Source organism: Syngnathoides biaculeatus, chromosome 19, assembly GCF_019802595.1.
Source record: "Syngnathoides biaculeatus isolate LvHL_M chromosome 19, ASM1980259v1, whole genome shotgun sequence".
Lineage (NCBI taxonomy): Eukaryota > Metazoa > Chordata > Actinopteri > Syngnathiformes > Syngnathidae > Syngnathoides > Syngnathoides biaculeatus.
Window position 1 is genome coordinate 10845020 of NC_084658.1, and position 21420 is coordinate 10866439.

The 21420-nt window shown below is 39.7% G+C and overlaps 1 long non-coding RNA gene across 1 annotated transcript; it reads left to right on the forward strand.

Annotated features, from left to right (window-relative positions):
- The first annotated feature begins 2675 nt into the window (after positions 1-2675).
- Positions 2676-20392, forward strand: LOC133492626 (uncharacterized). The gene is made up of 3 exons (XR_009792707.1): positions 2676-2736; positions 13265-13410; positions 19245-20392. It is a non-coding gene; the product is annotated as an uncharacterized LOC133492626 (long non-coding RNA).
- Positions 20393-21420: the final 1028 nt, after the last annotated feature.

Sequence of the window (21420 nt, forward strand, 5' to 3'; positions counted from 1 at the left end):
ACCTTGGACCATGATGTTCGCAGATGATATTGTGACCTGCAGTGAAAGCAGGGAGCATGTGGAGGAACAATTAGACAAATGGAGGCACACACGAGAAAGGAGAGGAATGAAGATCAGCCGAAGTAAAACAGAGGATATGTGCATGAATGAGAGGGGCGGTGGGGGAAGAGTGAAGCTCCAGAGAGAAGCAATAGCAAGGGTGGACGACTTCAAATACTTGGGGTCAACAATACAGAGCAATGGTGAGTGTGTTAAGGAAGTGAAGAAAAGGGTCGAAGCAGGTTGGAACAGCTGGCGGAAGGTGTCTGGTGTTCTATGTGACAGAAGAGTCTCCACTAGGATGAAGGGAAAATTTAGAAAACACTGGTGACGCCAACAATGATTTACGGATTTGAGACCGTGGCACTGAATAAACAACAGGAAGCAGAACTGGAGGTAGCAGAAATTAAGATGTTGAGGTTCTCGCTCGGAGTGAGCAGGTTGGATAGGATTAGAAATGAGCTCTTGAGAGGGACAGCCGAAGTTGGATGTTTTGGAGACAAGGTTGGAGAGAGCAGACTTCGATGGTTTGGACATGTTCAGAGGCGAGAGAGTGAGTAGATTGGTAGAAGGGTGCTGAAGATGGAGCTGCCAGGGAAAAGAGCGAGAGGAAGACCAAAAAAAAAGGTTGATGGATGTTGTGAGGTAGGACATGAAGACAGTGGGTGTTAGAGAAGAGGATGCACGAGATGGGCTTAGATGGAAAAAGATTACACGCTGTAGCGACCCCTGATTGGGACAAGCTGAAAGGAAAAAAAGAAGAAGTTATAGATGATGTCCAGAAAATACATTTTATGCATGGTTTGACAATTAGTCTAATTTTGAAGGCGCTATTAATCACAAATGAAAAATATCTTATAAAAACTAAAAGCAAATTCTGAGAAATTGTGAAGGATTTTCGTCATAACATACCCATGCACTTCAACCCCAGCAACATCTCCAGACAAAATACACTAATACCCAATGACAAAATCCCTCGAAGAAACTTCAGTAATGTTGTTTATGGAGTGCAGTATAGCGAGAAGTGCATTTGCCACTGCATTGGAGAGTCCAACCAACCCTGACACAAATGCATGGCATTACAAAGAAGGGCAGCTTGTCCATGTCCACACTCAGGGGTTCATTTGCATCTCATAAAGAAAAGATATTTCTTTAAGGAAACCATGTCCAAACTCTGGAAAGCTAAAACTGATGAGTTTAAAGAGGTGAAACATAAACTATGCCAAACTAAAAAGTCCTTCCCTGAACAGAGAATGAGGTTTAGACCATTTGTTAGCTTCATGTCTGCTGACACCAATTTCCTGACATCTCTCTCCCAAAGATTGCCTCATTCCATGAAAAAGTAGTCACTACGAAGCCGTTTGCAACCAGGGAAGTACACCACCGATTGGGATGCAAAAGGACGACCACAACCCCGACGTGAATACCCTCAGGGAATACGGGTGACTCCACGCATAAAATACAGAAGCAAAGTCATCTTTGGGATTCAAGGTGAAACCTTCAGCAACGAAGCAGAGTTCATTTGCCTTGATTCAATTTGTGTGGATTACCACGGCCTGGATGACAGAGAAAGTACACTGACAAATACACACAGGACTGGTATTGATAGTACTCGGTGTTTGGTAGTCTCTGTGTAGTACAACCGCCCTATGGACCGCAGTTTTTTGATCTTTGCATTGACGCTCTGTGTCCACGTGTATGGTGTGCGTTTGTCCTATCACAGTCATAACTTTACCGGACTATCAAGTGCAGCTCAGCTCGTGTTAAAAACAACATTCAACTTGAAATAAGTTCTCATGAATACGCAACAAAATGGTGTGTTTTTCTCAATCAAGTCATTAACATGCTTCATGCAAAACCAACTGACTATTAGAGAATTTTAGAAAGCATTTTCTTTGACGACAGAAAGCTATTAAGATCAAACTCAGTTCATTTCTCCGGAGGACTCCCAATATGCAGATGTTTTACATATCCCACCCACATTTAAATATTACATTGTTCTACTCAGTGCTCACCCTCATAAACTGTCAGTCTGGAAAACGCTTATTGGAGTTTATATTGGTTTAAGATTCAACTGTCAGCATAACGCATTAGCTGCTGATAGAGCATAATGCGAGCAATGTGATAATGCCGATTATACAGCTGAGAATAAACAAGTGAAGAATAAAGAGGAAGACATCCTTCCATCCATATTTACAAGGGGTCACGGAGTGGTCTGATGAGTATGAAAATGATTATGAATTATACACATATTTTTCCCCAGGAAAGCGCACTTAGAGTTGGTTTCCATTGGCATTCCCCAATCGTTATTTTCTTCCAAAATAGTTTTCATACAGGAAGTGGTCTAATCCATATAGGAGAAACCTTGGGGTTGGTTTGAAATCAGAGAAAAATAAAGATTTCATTGCCTCTGATCCTACATTTGACTAATGCTGCTGGTTAATGGAAACATAAACATAATCATATTTTACCTACAATATGCATGTACTTATATTAGAGTTAGTCACTGATTACAAATATTGCAACAGTCTATCATCATAGTTTTAATACTTACTACTGCTTCAGTTCCTAAGAGCTTAGAAGTCACGCCCTCCCCCCACAAAAAAAACTTTCTCTTTTGTTTCTTTCAGGCTCTTTGTCTGCATTTTAATACACCCCAAAGGCCCAAAGGATCGACATTAACATGGCGGCAGGATGGTAAGTGATCTTTTCAGGTACTTGTGGAAAAAAGAATACACTGCAGAGTTAAGACAGCTTTATAAAATGGGAGAAATTATCAACATGTGTCCACATTCCGTTATGGTGTACAGTCATTATTTGGTCTGCAAATGAATGGAAACCCACCATACAGAATTTTTTCAGGAGGTCTTCACAGGAATGTAAGCTGAGGAATTCAGGAGACATTTCCAAATTGGAAAATTTCCATTGGGAAATTTAATGTAATTTAACATAATATCGATAATGGACTCGAAACTGCCTGAGCGTTCTCCTTTCAAAAACTCGAGACTGAAGGGAAGTTTATTTCCTGAAGACATCAGAGACAGATGACCTGCTTAGTTTTGTGACTCCGGGGCAGATGAATCTATCATGCCGTCTGAACCCTTTCAGATGTTACGTAATCTACTGTAATAGCCAGTGACGTATTTTATCGGCTATCTCTACAAGATTTAAACTCTCATCATAATTCATTCACTTCCAACTACTCAGCTGCATTCCTGATTGTCATAATGTAAGTTTTTGATGAGATTTTATTGAGTTTCACGTTGTTATTCTGTGCCCCGTGTTCACGGCTAGTCTTGCTCGTCGGGTTTTTGCTTCCGGTAGTTCTCGTTAGCCCTGTTCCTTTGTCTGGTCAGCTAGCTTGTATTTACTTTGGTCCTTGGTTTCATTTTGCCTATGTTTGTTGACATTGCTGCTGTCACTGTAATTTAGTCATGTGGTTTTCATTTGTGGTTTATTTCCTGTGATGCTTTACTTTAACCTTGCGTTTCTGGTTTGTGCTGATGTTGTGTTTGGATTCCATCGCATACCTGTGTTGGCCTTTTTTCATTTTTGAAAGAATTGAGGTCTTTTACTTTTTGTTAATTCTACAAAGCAAATCAATGTTTGTCACACCTGGGATATTTTTTTTTTCCAATGCAGATCAAAGAAGAATTCAGTCAGATAACAGAACTTCCTGGGTACCCATGACCTCTACGCACCAAAACATTAAATTGCAAACGTTACAAGGGAGGTGGGGAGGGGAACAAACTGAGCTCATTCATTCCGCTGTTTTTCTGACTCACTCACTTACCCACACACACCAACACAGTCAAATACAAAAGCAATCACAAGACAAATACAAAAAACAGTGTGTGCTCAAATCCAAACCCAACATTTATGCTTGCGTCTTTCCATGACATTTCATTGTTTGTGAATAAGGGGCTCACTGCTGACACTCTAATCTTGTCAGAACACCGAAGTGTTGAGATGACACTTGAAACTGTTATCTGTAGCCTTATTTTGTATCCCGGTGAGAAAGAAGAGGATCTTTTTGAAGATTGCCAGGTAAAGTAGAATTTCACATAGAGCACCATTGTCCCACACTCCTCTAAATGTGCTGCTCACTCTATGTAATATTGCATAGATTTGTCTTTTTTTTTTTTATATTCCTGGCTAAAAGTGCACTGCCAATGTAAACAAAATGAACAAACAAATGACATTTTCAAATGTTTTTTGTGAACAGCCAAAGCCAATTTGAATAAAGTCTGGGGGGGGGGGGTTACTGCGGCTTCAGAAGTTATGGCTGAAAACAACACTTGTGTGATGCAAAGAGTCGATTGCAACCATCTTGCGATAAATTCTATTAATATTTTATCCATCGTGGCCTTCAGTCTTGTTTTGCATGTAGTTTTTCACTCTATTTTTGTAATAAAGTTACTCAATCTAGCAATTGTACTTTTTTCCTTAATACAGGTATTTTTGTCTTTGTTCACTCCTGTATAAGCCGCTAAGCATGCTACCCTGAGAACGCCTGATCTCGTCAGAGCTCGGAAGCTAAGCGGGTTTGGCCCTGGTTAGTACTTGGATGGGAGACCAATTGGGAATACCGGGTGCTGTAAGCTTCTATCCCCGGCTAAAATGCAGAGGTGTAGGGTCAGGAAGGGCATCCGGCGTAAAACTGTGCCAGAAAAATATGCGTTCATCTGAGATGACACGCTGTGGCGACCCCTAACGGGACAAGCCGAAACGAAAAGCAGAAGAAGTTCACTTCTGTATACTGCATTTAGGTCGACCTTTCAGAAATCTTTTCTGTATTTGGAGCGTCCCCAAAAGTGCAAGTGTTCAAATTGAAAATGCTGCCTCAAATGTGTGATGACTACTGATAGGGACTGGTGTTATGCCACATTTCGGAAATTGCAACGTATGACAGGGTCTTAATCATGGGGTTGTGCGAAATAGCAGGTTGCCTTGTTATCTGAAGTATTCTCCAGTTATTTTTCAAGTTATGTTGTGATTGCAACATTTGGATAAAAGAATAAATTCTGAACTGCATTATTACACCGTATTTATTTATTACAGTATGTGTACCAGTGGACTTCATGGATAGAAAATAAGCACTTTTTTAAAAAAAAATATTTTACTCACTAAAAGGACCATACATTGTTGCAAAGTTTTTTTAAGTTAAAATCTTCATTAGTTGCTTTTTCTTTTCCTGTTTATATTTTAGAGGTGTATGAGCATTTTACTAGATACATTAGACGTGTTTGTTCTTTTCTTGTCTGTCCGCAAAAAGCCTATAAGAGCTTCTTTTTCGCCATATTCAGTATGCACTAGCCTCAGTTATAAAATAAATTATGATATAACATTTTTCCTATTTTTTCTCCCTCCCTGAGTGAAAGGTAAGGAAACGAAATGTACCGGTCTGAAATATGTACTAAGATCAGTTTGTTACGACGATGGAGACAATGTAATGCATCAGCTGGAGAAGAGCCAGGAGAGGAAAGAGACCGTGACAAATTCCATCTGCCACAAAAAAAAAAAAAAAAATCCTACAAACATTTTAAAATGCATCCAGTTTGAGACCCTCTATGCCAATCACATTAGTACATAGTGTATGAGTACCCAGGAACCGATGGCATTGTCAAGGAAAACAGCGATCGTGACTTAACCTGGGGTATTAGGAAGGAAAAAATCAGATTTTCTCAGAAGTGAAGGTGTCTTTGTTTGAGCTGTACACCACGTTAGAGGATAGAGCAGAGTTTAAAGAGAATCTCAAAACTGCGGGCTCTGGCTTCCTTTGGAGACCCAACATTCTGTCAATGTCATTTGTCATTCACAATGAAAGATCACAAGGAGATCTGAGGGATCCAATTTTGTATTCGGAATGGAAATTCTGTCAAAAGAACCTGTTGAGTGTTGCCATCAAACAGCTTTGCCATGATTAAATTTTGGCCCCATGCTGGCACACCGGAAGAGGGATGCTCATCTTGCTTGTGTGCCTTTTATTTCTCAGCTGAGTCTTCAGGTTACTTGACACGAAACTTTTTTTCGTGCCATGCTCAGATTTAACAGGCTAATTTAAATTCTTCACTCAGTGACAGAATTTTTGTAAACTCTAAATCTCAGTCGTTTATGTATTTCCTGATTTTGGTTCATTGGGTATAGTTTTCAACTGCATTTTCCTAATGATACTTCGACACCTTTATTGCTTCTCTTGATTATATTCAACAATATTTTGAAGTTACTAAATTATTTTAGTCTATACATCAATAATTATCTCTTACTTGTGCGCATTTTCTTTATTTTTCATCCTCTCAGGTTGGTGCTCAGATAGGTCTGCATCACTTTTGGGAGTGCTCTAAGTTGACCGCATATTACCAGGTGTTAGCAGGTAATGGCTAGCTGCTAAATACAGTACATACAGTACAGTATATGCTCAGCTAAAAAACAAATATATATATATATATATATATATATATATATATATGTTCTATCAGTATTCTGATTAACACTATCTTTTAAATTACAGCATAAGAGAGGCAAAACAGTAAAATGGCTAAAAGTAAAGTAGTAATTGGCACTTTTACAGGTTGCGAAGCAATAAATGCTAACGTCGTCGCAGTTCTAGTGCATTTTATTTATTTTTTGGTGCAACTTCTGTTATAAGTGTAATGTTGGAACTATATAAGTGTTTTGACATTGTAATGTGGAGCATATTGAACGCTTAAATAAATGTTGGAGGCAATTCAGCTATTTTAGTCATTGGCAGGGCTTGGCCCCTTACCTTTGTGGAGAAACTAAGTACAGTATGTGGATGGTAAATTACCCAAAAGAAGTCGGCAGTTGATCATTAATGACCCTGGAATTTCACTCTGAATGGGTGTGCAGGCTTTCCAAAGGCCAAATTATTTGTATACCAGCAATTAAAAAGTTAGTTTTCTATATGTCCCTTTCAAGTTTCATAATCCATTTTTTACCGTGGTGTGGATATGAGCCAGAAAGGAAACCTGTTGATCGGGACAAATATTTTTTTTTTTCTGAGCTTTTATGGCACCCCGTTGCCCTGTTGCCGAACGGTGAGCACTTTCTCTTGTACAGCGTATCCTACGGTTGACTTGTTTAGCCAGTTTTGTCCTGCCATTCAAAGTAAACACTCAGTATCCACATCATACCAATGACTGAATGAAACAGAGGTTTTATAACACAGTAATAACAATGTACCCGCTGATGTGAACTGACCAGTGCAGGCAACGTGTGTTCAGTTCCCTCTCAGTGAGTGTGTAAATGCGGGTCTGAATGGTCGCCTATCTTTAAATGCATCAAGTGGCTGATCGGCAATGAATCGAGGGTGTACAGTAGTCCACAACCAGGCGGATGAACTTAGAAAACTGCAGCTTCCCGTGACCCTGGACTGAAAAATGGATGTTCATAATGCATCTCCATTTTTACTACAGATTGTCCTTCAAGCATGTCTTCCCACTGTCGAGCATACGAGGCCCATTCAATTTGTATTGGACAGGAACAAAGACCTGCAACACAAAACCAGGAAAGTTGCTCAGGTTTATGTTACTAAATGACGTGTTGATAACCTTGGATTATGAATACTGTATCATGTTTTGTGCAGGTGATTGACAGCTAGGGATTTTGATAAAAAAGGAACTGCATTGTTTGGTGTTTTGTCTTGCTGTACGCTGAGAGGAACACAAATGACTCGTTCACATTGTGTTGTCACATAGAGCCATAATTACATGAATACATAATTTATGTATATGTCTACTTCAAAACATGAAAAGATCAAATACAAAAATGGCTATGAAAACATAAATCTATTTCAGAAGTTGTCTATAGTGTTTTTTGTTGTTGTTGTTTTGCAACTCTATTTTTCTTTGATTGAAGTGTGAGGGTTGTCAAAACATTTATTATAATTAATTGGAACTAATATTTAGACCAAAACAGCTTTAGTACCCTTTTTTATCATGCAAATAATCCCGAGTTTAGCTTGCCTTCCTCGCACACACACCCTCGCTCTTTAAATACATTATATTTCTTTACATAAAAGCCAAAACAACTAAGGTACAAGTAGTTTTGTCAAAATGATTTAAGAAGAGATCTGGGCCTGATTTCATTTTCCAACAGAAATTAACGCTTTCAAGTCTTTGATACATTTCATTCCATTTCATTTTCAATTAAGGTTACTTTGTTCTGTTATGAGCCCGATTTTATTTACCTTTAAAAGACTTGGTATACATAATATTTTGTTACTATGCGTTCTGCAGTCTTTTACTTCCATGACCCTCGAGGTATAACTAGCCTGTCTCATCCATTATTTGTTCTTAGATTAAGAGTGCCATGTGTGGGTGAACTCAGAATAGCAGGTACTGACAGCAGCTATTTATAGACGGATGCTCAAATATGAAGGAATGAAAAATATCACTGAATCCCACACAGCTTCGCTACTACTACAATTTCCCTACTCTCGTCACATAGACCGTACAGTGCATATGCTAACAAATGTAAATAGCCCAACTCACATGGCCTCTAATTTAAAAAAAAAAAAAGAGAGCGAAATGAAAAAAAACATGAGGTTCTGTGAATTCCCTCCACTTCGACACAACTGGCTGATCCATACCAGACTCCTCGAAGATTAAAATGTTAAGTGGTTGGCTGCAGGCAGCTTGAGAGCCCTCATCGCTTCTCGTGCGGTTTCATAAAAGTAATTCACTTATTGATTCACCAGTCAAAAGTGATATGTGTAAGAGACCAGAGGGGTTTGACAAGGTTGATCTATGAAGGAGGCGAGCGACACAAGTGGGCAATGCGGCGAGGAAAGGGTTGGGATGGAGGAGATAAGGCAGGTTGAAATAATTAAGTCACAAATGCCAAGTCGATAATCTGCGCCGTGCTGATATGACAGCTACTTTACCCACAGAAAAAGGATGTTGACAGGCTCACACATAAACCCAGAACCATTCTTAAAAATAGCAACACAGGTGATGCCACAAAACTGAATCAAGTCCCACATGCTCCTGGGTGGATGGTCACATTCTTTTAGTCTTTTTTTTAACATTTGGATTTATGTTCACGTGAGAGCCTTCAGCGGCTTTTTTGCAGCGACGCCGGCATTAATTCCATATGTTTTCGTCTTCCTCTGGATGGTGACGCAATTGCTGAGGTGGCGCCTTTTCAGCTGTTCTCAGCAGAGAAATTACCAGTTAACAATATTTGATGAGTTCTTTCTTATCGTCACTCCTTGCAAATAACCACTTGCCATAACATGAGCGGAAGTATGCAAAAGGGTGAAAACTTTTTTAATGTCAATTGCTTTTTTTTTTGGAGAGAACTTTGTTATATTTTTTTAACCCTTTCCGGGCAGGGGTTGCGAATTTGGAACAGGTTTAATATAATCGAAAATTTTAAATTCAGAACTGCGGGATCTCTAAATTGTTTAACGATCTAGTTTCCAAGTGTGACCGTGTTCGTAAATGTGTTGACTGCAATGTATCGTTAATTAACTGCAGTGCAAACAAAAGGAAAACCTTCAATCAAAGTGCGGAAAGGAGTATGCTGTTCTTCCATTCCAAGTGAATTAAAGGACGACAGGATCGTGTATTTTATTTTAAGTTATCACTGCAGCCCAGAGTCTTGTTTGAAATTAAAAGCATCCTTCCGTCTTCAAAAAGCAAAGCTTCAATCCCTGAGAGTGGCTCAAAGCTTCGCAGAGACTTTTATATCACAAAGATCATGCTAGAGAGCAGAGAGCCTGATGGTTTTAAGTCTGTGCCTTCCTTATGATACCCTGACACTATCTTTGGACAAATCACCATCTAATTGCTCCAGCAAAGCACTGATGATGACGGGAGTGGAAGGACAAGAAGATAAGGGTGTCAAATCCGTAATGATCAGAGCACGGCTCGGGGATCGCGAGACATTGGGACCGTGGAAGCTAATTAATTGTACAACTTGTGATTACCCCCCACAGAGTCAATCTAATACCATCTTCCATATTTCACTGGGACTCTGGATATCTTCCAATCAGAAAGAGGAAGAAGGGCTTATTTAAAAACAGTGCACGTGAAAACATTTGCAAACTTTTTTTTTTTTTTCCAGGGAAGTTGATTAAATCAGATGTACTTTATGATTAACGTGGGTAGTTAAGGATCTTGGGAGTGTCATCCGTCAAAGCGACACCAAGTTTTGCAAGTCCACAAGAAAACAAACTGAAGAAAACTAACCGATATTAAAATTGTGGGCTTGAGCAGTCATCTGACATTTGCTTCTCTGCAAAGTAATAATTGCAACCCTGGGGATTTGTGGCGGTCCGTCTATTTCCTGGACCTCCTGCCCTCAGTCGGGTTACGATTAATTAATTACAATTGTTTGTAACGTGGGAACAAAAAAGGGAGAATGCGTAGTACTGTCTTGCAAGAAAATGAAAAAAAATCAGAAACTCACCTTTTCTAATCATGTACAGCATTTGTTAAATTACTTAACTACTTATTTTATTCATCCTGTTCATTGATTTAAACTTGACAGACTTCATAAACAGTTTATTTTATTTCTCCTTCTTGACGCTGCAACCTATTGAATTTAGGTTTGATTTTAAGCTACATTCTCTCAGCGGATGAATGTGTTCCCAAGTCTAAGTCCCCTCACACATGACACAGATCTCGATGTTATTTAAACAGTGTGCATCGCAAGGATATTGCTCACCGAGTGGCACATTTTTATTCCTTCTGGGCCGTACACGTATGTTAACGCGTGCCGCCAAATCTGTTCCCAGAAGCAAGTGACCTACATGCAGCTTCATTTGGAACACAGCCATTATAATTTGTCAAAGTCTGTGTCATGTATAAATACGACGTCATCCACTTAGTGAAGATACTTGGCTGAGTAACAACGGTGAGCTATAACACAATAAATATGAAGCAAATGTCTCTGGCTTTGAAATAAATGACACTGTTCAATGAAAGTCTGTTGGGTGTATGCTTATTTGCAAGCATCAGCCAACAACACTCCTAATATCTGGGAAAAAAACTATAAATCCTTTCTTTAAACAAAATAAAAGGTATTGGAAGCTTTTATTTCCTTTTGGGGGGATAGCCAGAGGTTTGACAAGCAAATAAAATGCAACCATGAAGGACAATAATCTCCCAACCTCTCCCTTTCCTTTTTTCAACCTCCTACTGGTCTTCATTCATTTTTTTTATGTTAACGGCTTGAGCAAGGGTTTTGTTTTACAAGAGAATAAGAAAGTTTCCATCTCTGAATTCAAAATGATCATTGTACAAATTTGAGAGTTCCAACATGTTTCGATTCAACATGGATGGAAAATGTGTTGGGATTGTGTGATTTTTTTATATTTATTTTTTTGACACCTATATGGACCATAAATAATACTGACGAGAATCCAATCACAGATTTTTATTTGCTTCTGCAGCTACTTATGAGGCACTTGTGCAAGCATTACATTGAGTAAGATCTTTATTGCTGGCTATCATATTTTCAATTTCATTAAAATTAAACTGTAGTCTCTTTTTAACACAATTTTCATTGGTTGGTGTGTTAATCGAGTAAAGCTTAAAAAAAAAATCAATAATTGTCTCCTGTTTGGAGGCCCGGCAGAATGGGAGGAAAACAAAAGTGCTAACTAACTGCTAATACGCTATCAGGTCAACACCCGTGATGAAACAAGTCAACATGAAGGAATTTGCACCCACTGGTGGAAAGTTGTTAATTTGGATATTGTGGGGAGGGAGAAAAGTGTGCTTATTTGGGGAGAGGTCTTTTATTTATTCAAATGGAAGATAAACTCAAGCCAATGTCAAATCTATCAAAAAAGTCAAAAGCACAATAACACTTGTGCCTTGTCTGATTTTATTGGCTTTACAGCAGGACTATGGCCATGTTTTCCACTTCTTGGATTACAATGTAATTCGTCTTTGAAATTGCATCATTCATTTGTTCCATTCCAGTATAATAAACCATTGAACCATTTCAGCAATTTCTCCCTTGTCCAAAACTTTATAAATGATGTGATCCGCTCGAAAAAGAAAAAGTATAATTTCAAGCGCCTAGAATAAAAGCCACGTTACCCAAAATGGATGAGTCGTTCCAAAAAATTAAGATCATCAGTTGGAAATTATACAATCAAACAATAAGCCCCACTAACTCTGCTAAAAAGTATTTTTTTAATGGAAATTTAGGCTTTACATATCTGAGAGACAAAAAATGCGACAAAACCCGGGGTTGGGTGTTTTGGTGACATCCGTGTGTTGCGCGTTTATGATTTATTTTTACACTTCTATGTGTGTTTTTCCATTTGGTTAATGCCATATTGTTACATCAGTCCTACTATGGTATGTGTCACGGAAATCCAGTGTTTTTCTATTTCAAATCAAGTAGCTGTCTTCGCGTAAGAGGACCTCACTTCATTCGTATGCCTGTAAGCAGGAAGCGAGTCGCCTTGATATGCCCTCATCTTCACAAAGAGCTTGGCAGAAATTGTGTTCTATGCATGTACAACTCGTTCTGATGATCTCTTGTTGCGCGTCCTCCTCAGGTGTTACCTGTCTATAAGCACTATATATGTAAATCAGTCGTATACATATAGATGAAAAGCATACAAATACAAATGTGTGTCAAATGGGATCACAGTGGAGACAAATAGAATAACATAAAATTCTATGCATCATGTATGCTTGGATCAGATCCAATTAAACCCAAAATAATCAGTCAACCTATTTAGAAATTACACATGAACAGATGATCAAGTAGAACACTGCTCTTTCCACTACACAAAAGGATTTTTACTTTATGATGCACCAATTCTGCAGATAGTTTATTCTACGGAAAAAAAATATTTAAAACTGTACATGATCACTGTTTGCAGAGAACTTCCACAGCTTCAGAGAGATTTCAAGGTTAAAATATAAAAGAAGTCTACAACAGAATTTCACCAGCATTAAATACACCATGGAACACAGTAAAGAAAAAAAAAACATGTTACAATATTGTAATTACCAAGAACTGGAGCTCCTTCCAAACTTGATGGAAAGACGAGAAAGTATGTGGAGACTTTTCATATCCAATGTACAGCTATTTGTCTTCCTTAAAGCAGACATCATGTGACGTTTCCACAAATTAAAACCGTTCCTCATTGGTGTCTTAATAGAATGTCTGCGACATGCTTCAGTCAAATACCCAAGGATCAAGACTTTCAGCTAATTTCACCTTCTTTCAACAGCCGTCTTGAAAGACGTCAATTGGTATGGAACGGTCTCATTAAAAGAAGCCCAGGTAGCTATGGCTTTCCATCTCCTTGACGACCAGGGGCAGAGCTAAGGCGCCGTGACTTGTGCTCAAGAATTTGACTTTCTGTCTAAGAAACAGGTGAGTGCAAAGAGTAAAAAAAAAAAAAAGAAAGAAAAAAAATGCAAAATGGTATTTCCACTGGCAGTGGCCTCTTTTCATCATCCTCGTGCTAAATTACACACAGGATTCATGAATGTGGTGCACGGAGCAGACACAAATACAGACAAATATCATCCACATCAGTTAGTATAATCTAAATGACAAAAGCATTGACAGCTCACAAACCAATTACTTGGTCTTTCCGAGAACACCAGAGTAGGGCAGCATTCGAGTGACATGTATATTTGTGTAAAAAAAAAATGAAATAAATGGGAGTACTAATGCATGTTTTTTTAAAAGTTGAACATGATTTTTAAGCCGGAGTAAATGACTTCACCTGAAAACACACCCAAATACAAAAAGACACACTAGCTGCTTCCCCCGACAGTAAATTCATCATTTCAGTTCAGCAAACTGCTTTTGTCTGCACTGTGACAGATGTTAAGTGCTGAGATACATGCATTAACTTATAAACTATCATTTATTTAGCAAGGAATTCATGAATTATGCATTGATTTATCCACCCCTGGCAAGGTAAATTCAAAGATACATTTTGATACAAACTAAAAACATCCTTTAATAAAAGTCTGACGAAAAAAAATGTCGTTCAAAGGTTTATGATTCTGTTACTATATCCCCTTATTCTCTGTTGATCAAGAACGGGTCTACGCCTCGAGCCTTCCAGGTTTCTCCCTCCAAATAAGTGTAAAATATTGTTCCAAACTATATATCAACCTTTAATGCGCTCCTCCATGAGAATCATTTCTTGATCGATGGCGGCCCAGAGGTCATACAATGCTCCACTCCAAAAAGACGCTTTACATTCATACCACCTCCTGAAAGCTTCTTGCTGCATCTAAAAATGTCAAATTTGACTCACATTTGAAGGGTGTGAAAGAAATGATAAAAAAAAGGCAGCCTTGCTGATCTCTTGGAGAGAACCAGATGACAATTTAAAAGAGGATTGACCCAAAAGTCAATACAGGCTTTCTAAAGCCATAGCCTACTTATTTATACAAGATGTGATCAAAACGTTCCAGGACTGGTATCACGAAAGACATATTTTAAATCCAAATGACAAACTTCCCATTTTTCCCGGGGGAGTTTAACATTCTTCCCCAGCCTTTTCTGCCAGGCCTTCACGCACAGCTGGCAGGTTTCATATGTTACGGGACACCCCGTAGCTCTGTCGTCACGGCCTTTTGATGTCGTCCACGTCTTCAAAATGGGTCTCCTTGATGTCCCACTTGAAGTCTTGTATTTACTGTTCACCACGACAAACCGTTTCAGAGTGGAGACTGAGGGCTTCAAGAAAATTCACTGGTGCAGCATCTTGGAGAGTGTGGAGCATAAACCTGCAGCTACACAGGAGCTAACCGCAAGTAAAGGGGTACTCTAACATTAGTATGAGTTCATTTGAATTCACACCCTCACCTATATTTATTTCTTACGAGAAACATGAACTCAAAATCCCCAAAAACAAATTTGTTTTTGACTTCAGCAGCCAAAAAGAGTTTCCTCCGCAGGGTGTCCGGGCTCTCCCTTAGAGATAAGGTGAGAAGCTCGGTCATCCAGGAGGGGTCGTGTCGAGCCGCTGCTCCTCCGCATTAAGAGGAGCCAGATGAGGTGGCTGGGGAATCTGATCCGAATGCCTCCCGGACGGCTCCCTGGTGAGGTGTTCCGGGTATGTCCTACCGGAAAGAAACCCCGGGGATGACCCAGGACACACTGGAGAGACTATGTCTCTTGGCTGGCCTGAGAACGCCTCGGGAACCCTCCGGAAGAGCTGGAAGAAGTGGCTGGGGAAAGGGAGGACTGGCTATCCGTGCTGAAGCGACTTCCCCCACGACCCGACCCTGAGAAGCGGTAGAAAATGGATGGATGGTCTTCAGCAAACCCTCAAGTTTTGGCATCATCCATCGAGATAAAATGGAGGCTTTTACAGTCTTATCTAAAAATGATCAGGAAAAATCCCCATGATTGGATCCTAGATATAGGTGATATGGCTAAGGCTATTTGACCAGTAGTGGATGGAATGTTAAATTATTAACTAGTCATCTATCCTCATCCTGGTAGACCGGCTTCTTGTAGTTGACTTGTAAAAGTTTACGTGACGAAAGTCTTGTTCGACGTGGAAGCAAGATGTGTACTAAACATCCTAATTGCAAAAGGACTAAATCCGGAAGGATCCTGAGGTAGCCGAACTTGCAGACCCAGTTCTCCAAGAGGAGGACAACTGTTTATTCATCAATGATTTATGTCCTCATCTGTGGTCAAAAACACTTCGGGAATGTGTAATTGGAGGAAATGGAGGGGTTGGATTTGTCACAGCAGAGAACACATCAGAGTGCTTAGATTTTTGTGGATAAAGATAATTGCCTTCTGTTTGTCTTTTTGTTGCATCAACAATGAAACTCCTGCTAACACCCATGGACATAAAAATGATAATTTCTCGGCAAACACTTATAACACACAGAGATTTTAGTTGCGGCGGCTTTCAACGCCTTTTTGCCATTACCATAATTCAACGCATTCTCCTGGCACTGGAATGAATGAAGTCAACTAGGTGAAATGAGGCTAAATCCCAATATTGATTATGGCAGACAGTGGAAAGGATGACCAGGAAGAGAGAAGGGAGTCTGGCCTGGATGGAAATCCGCACAAGCAAGTCGACTCTCTTTTCTGTATGCCACTCTTTTTGAGCAGTGCAGCATATCTGAAAAGGGCATGATGGCGGCCAAAACTATTACCATTGATTTATATTTGCCTCGGAGCGTTGCTTACTCCCCCTGATGCATCACCTGCCAAACACACAAAATAACTTTATCTCACAAAAGGTAACTCCCTGTCTCAAATATTGATAGATTCTCACATCATGTCTGCAATCCTTCCGAGTGACTAGCCTTTTGATTTTCTTCACTTGATTGGATCTTTTAATTTCACCCGACAAATGGATGAACCAACTCATGAGCAAGATTATACAATTGACTTCAGTCTTGAGACGTTTCTTTTTTCTTTTTGAATTTTTGAAAGACCTGGCAATCTTCTTCTTTTCCTTTCGGCTTGTCCCGTTAGGGGTCGTCATCTTTTTCCATCTAAGCCTATCTCGTGCATCTTCCTCTCTAACACCTACAGTCCTCATTTCCTCCCTCACAACATCCATCAACCTTTTCTTTGGTCTTCCTCTTGCTCTTTTGCCTGGCAGCTCCATCCTCAGCACATTTCTACCAATATACTCACTCTCTCGCCTCTGAACATGTCCAAACCATCTAAGTCTGCTCTCTCTAACCTTGTCTCCAAAACATCCAACCTTGGCTGTCCCTCTAATGAGATCATTTCTAATCCTATCCAAACTGTTTACTCCAAGTGAGAACCTCAGGATCGTCATTTCTGCTAGCTCCAGTTCTGCTTCCTGTTGTTTCTTCAGTGCCACCATCTCTAATCCGTATATCATGGCCAGCCTCACCACTCTTTTATAAAGTTTGCCCTTCATCCTAGCGGAGACTCTTCTATCGCATAGAAGACCAGACACCTCCCCACCACGCTTGGACCCGTTTCTTCACTTCCTTACCACACTCTCCATTCTTCCGCCTGCTCCCTGCTTTCACTGCAGACCACAATATCATCTGCGAATATCATAGTCCAAGGGGATTCCAGTCTAACCTAATCTGTCAGCCTATCCATTACTACCGCAAACAGGAAGGGGCTCAGCGCGGATCCCTGATGCAGTCCCACCTCCACCTTAAATTCTTCTGACACACCTATGGCACATCTCACTGCTGTTCTGCTGCCCTCATACATGTCCTGTACTATTCTAACATATTTCTCCACCACACCAAACTTGCGCATACAGTACCACAGTTCCTCTCTTCATACTCTGTCATAGGCTTTCTCTCGGTCTACAAAGATATAATGGAGCTCCTTGTGACCTTCTCTGTACTTTTCCACGACCATCCTCAAGGCAAATAATGCATCTGTGGTACTCTTTCTAGGCATGAAACCGTACTGTTGCTCGCAGATACTTTCTTCTGTCCTGAGTCTAGCCTCCACTACTCTCTCTCCTCTGAACATGTCCAAACATTCTAAGTCTGCTCTCTCTAACCTTGTCTCCAATCAAACCTTGGCTGTCCCTCTACTGAGCTCATTTCTAATCCTATCCAACTTGTTCACTCCAACCGAGAACCTCAGCATCTTCATTTTTGCTACCTCCAGTTCTGCTGTTGTTTCTTCAGTGCCACCATCTCTAATCTGCACATCGTGGCCGGCATCATAATACGAGTAGTATAGTACAAATTGTTTGTATCTGTAACTGCCCTCACCACTCATTGACCATCCCACCCTTCCAATTCATAGAACTGCACATAACTAGAATTTAACGATTCATTTAATTTTGGATGAATTACGTACGTATTTCTCAAGTGTTTTACAGTGGTGAAGCATCTTTGTATCTACTCCCATTGTAGCCAATGTTACTCATGAAATATTGTACCCAAAAACCTTTTCACACAGTCTGCATAGGATGTTCATGTATTTCTAACAATTCTATGATTAATTACATCACAAATAACTTGGCTGTACTTTTAATACGACAAATCAAAATGGAACTCAGGGGAACCGAGCCACGGTTGAACTGCATGAGGTCTGCCTCGTGAAAAAGAATGTCTTTATCAGTGAAAATAAATATATTCTTATTCAACTCAGCAGATTTCCTCCAAGGTTGAACTGTTAGCTTGTCAGGTGCCAATGAATTTGAGCTGCTAGTGCAACGTGTTTTTCCACAATAAAGCAGGTGCTATTTGACAAAAGCCTCCAAGAGCTGGAAAATGTAAACACCTCGACAATAAGTTTAGTCTCAAATAGTTTTCAGAGTAGACTATTTACCCCGAGCTGGGTCATTCTCTTTATGCTAACCATAAAGAAGCAAATTGGCCAAATCAGGGACATTCGTAGTCTCATCTATGTGTGAGAAAATAGTGGCTGCTGCAGTCTGTGTGTATTTGACGTCCTCTGCCATGGCTCCTTTTCCCTGTAACAATGTCATTTGAAATGTTCTCCAAATTTACTGTCTCGGTTGCAGCAGCCTCTTCTCCACAGATTTATTTGAAGGTTGAAACTTTCGCTGTTGAAGCTGCCACATGATCTTCTTATGCTTTGGCTCTACAAATGTGACTGTGCTACCTAATGACTACTGTATACACCGCTCATGGTGAGCTCTATGTTGTTTTCTTCTTCTTCTTCTCAGTGCAACAGAGATATTTTTTACCCATTATTATCCATGTTTAAGTTGACTGTATTGAACTGAGTGACATGAACCGCATCCGACTCCATCATTTCAACGTAAAACGAAAATCTCACAAAGACCCATGGAATTGCAGTGTTTATACTGCAATTGGATGCTGTTTAAAGAAGTGATTGTACCTAAAAATAAAATATTGATAGCAGTGATTCTTTGATGATACAACTGGCGTTAAGTTCTTTGAGGAGATGATGTTTTGCAGCACAGTGAAAAGTTGATATAAAACAAAACTTGCTGTGCAAGACTGTTGCTTTGTCAGATCCTCCGTATTTTTGGAGGGCGTCTGAGGTTATTCACTTCATCAGCGCCACATTCTTACACTTTACAGCCAAGGCTGATATGATACATAAGGCCTGAAAGAATAAGGAGCAAAGGGAATCAAGCTGTCACAGAGACCTCAAACATAACCTGAACGAAGCTGCATTCATTGCGCGATTCTCAAAACCGCCTTATGCTCTCTTGTTGCCGTTTCTCTGTTTTGCTCCCTCCTTATCCACACTTGTCTTTTTCTTTCCAGGTTGGCTCGCTTCTACAGTCCAAATTTCCCAGGCAGCAAATACTCAACAACGCATACAGCAACTCTGCCAACACCCAATACTTCCCTTTAATGCAATGAATTAACCATAATGCAGCATGAGCATAACACATGCTCTGTGAACATTGTCGGCAACAAAACAATTAAGTTATATTCATCCAATGTAAAATAACAGATATGATGAAATCCTCTTTTTTAAAATCTATTCATTCGCAAGCTTGCAGATGAATCAAACAAGCACACATTTGGTGGTGCAATAACCATTTCATTGGTGTAATATTACAGAAAACACAAATCCATCATGGTGGTGTATATGAAGAGAAAAATTCTTATAATTTCCCCAACAATTTTTGACCTAATAAAACCATAGTTGTTCGTTTCTGAAAAGTATGTGGATAATTGATTCGCAGGAGCTTGATTGACCTTTTGCAGTCAATTTCCTGATTACTTCAGGACAAACGAAGCAGAAAAATGTCTGAAGTTCAAATTAGGTAATGAGCGTGCATTTTGCAGCTCTTTGACCAGAGCCACGAATATGAAAGCACCCACGACAATTATTTAGCCAAAACCCAAAACAACAAATGTGATGACATGAGACATTTCCGCAGCACTGTATGTTCATGCTGTCATGTACTTGTTCTCTCACTGTGACCTCTCAGTCAGCACCTCACTGTGCCTACAAAAACGTTAGGCGGGAGGTGTCACTTCCAGCTGACGGATGTGAAAGTGATAACTAAGTGCTTTCACATCCATGCACAGGGTGCTTGGGGGATGTGGCAAGACACAGCGGTTGCATGGAGATGCCTGCCAAGTCCATTCGTCAGCCAAATAAGGCAAAACGGAATCTGGGCGGTCACTTGTTCAGGTGAGAGGATCTCCAAATTAAAGGCTGGATTTTGACTGATACTGGATGAAAGCGGTGGTGGTGACACGAGAGAAAAAAAAATGTCACACTGTGAAAAATTTGACCCAAGATAATTCAAAAAATCCCATCCACAATACATCCAAATCATCACAACCCTCAAAACTCTATTTGCACTTCTGAGAGACAAGCACAATTACCTTTTTTTGTACACTTTTAGGAAGAGAAAAGTGTTTTCGCCCATGTTTTTCCAAGACGACACAAAAAATTGCTTTGAGTTTGACTGACATTGCAGCTAAAAAAAAAATAAACCTATGAAGAATATGAATAATGGATGCTGCTAATTATTTTTGCAGGGGGAGATATGCTTTGCACAAGGCAAAATTACAAGCACTTCTTAAAATGTTTGTTCTGGAATTAGTCATCTTAATAAGACGTTATTTAACAATGACCTGCATCATCTCCTTAAGGTTTGAAGCATTCTGATTTGGCATTTGTTTTATGAACATGATTTTTAACAGGAGGCAAAAATAGCATGTAACAATACTCTATAAACCAAATCCACATCCCACATCTAGCTCCACACATCTGCATGCATACATGTATAATATGTATATTAACTCCAATGATACTTTATTGAATCAATAACTTGACATGACCATTGCAAGAAAAATTAATCCTTTGAAGGCAGAGCTGTGTTGATAAGTTTCTCACCTCCTACCTTGGGGGATGCGACATAGTGTTAACGTTAGCTTCTTTTATTTCCCCATCTTACGAGTGACCTGACTTGCAAGTTGTTTTTCATTTTTAACGCCTTGAGTTGTGAGCAAAAAATTGCGCTTCGAGTGGCAATACAATAATAAGCAGCAGTTAAGAAGCTCGTGATCACATATAGCGCTGTTGTTGTCTTTTACTGTCAAATTAACTGTACGAGTAGTAGTTGTTGTATGTAATATATTGCCACCAGGTGGGTAAGGCATGTATGTCAGAATGAGCAGCACAATGCTCATTGAATTTTCAAAATGCATGAACATCAACAAGCGTGTTTCTCTTTTTTTTCGTCTGTCTCAAAGTGGACAATATTGTAATTAACATAACAGTCAATATTTCCGTACATGCTGCCTCAAGGTGCGTTGCAAATTTTCTCGACAACTGCCTCGAAACCATATTAGATGATCATAGTCCATCAATCACCAGCCATCCAAGACCGTTTAACCCACATTACCCCAATTGAGGCATAAAAGCTCGCTGCCAATGTTGATGGATGAGCTGTCAGGATGAGAATAGATGCTTTCG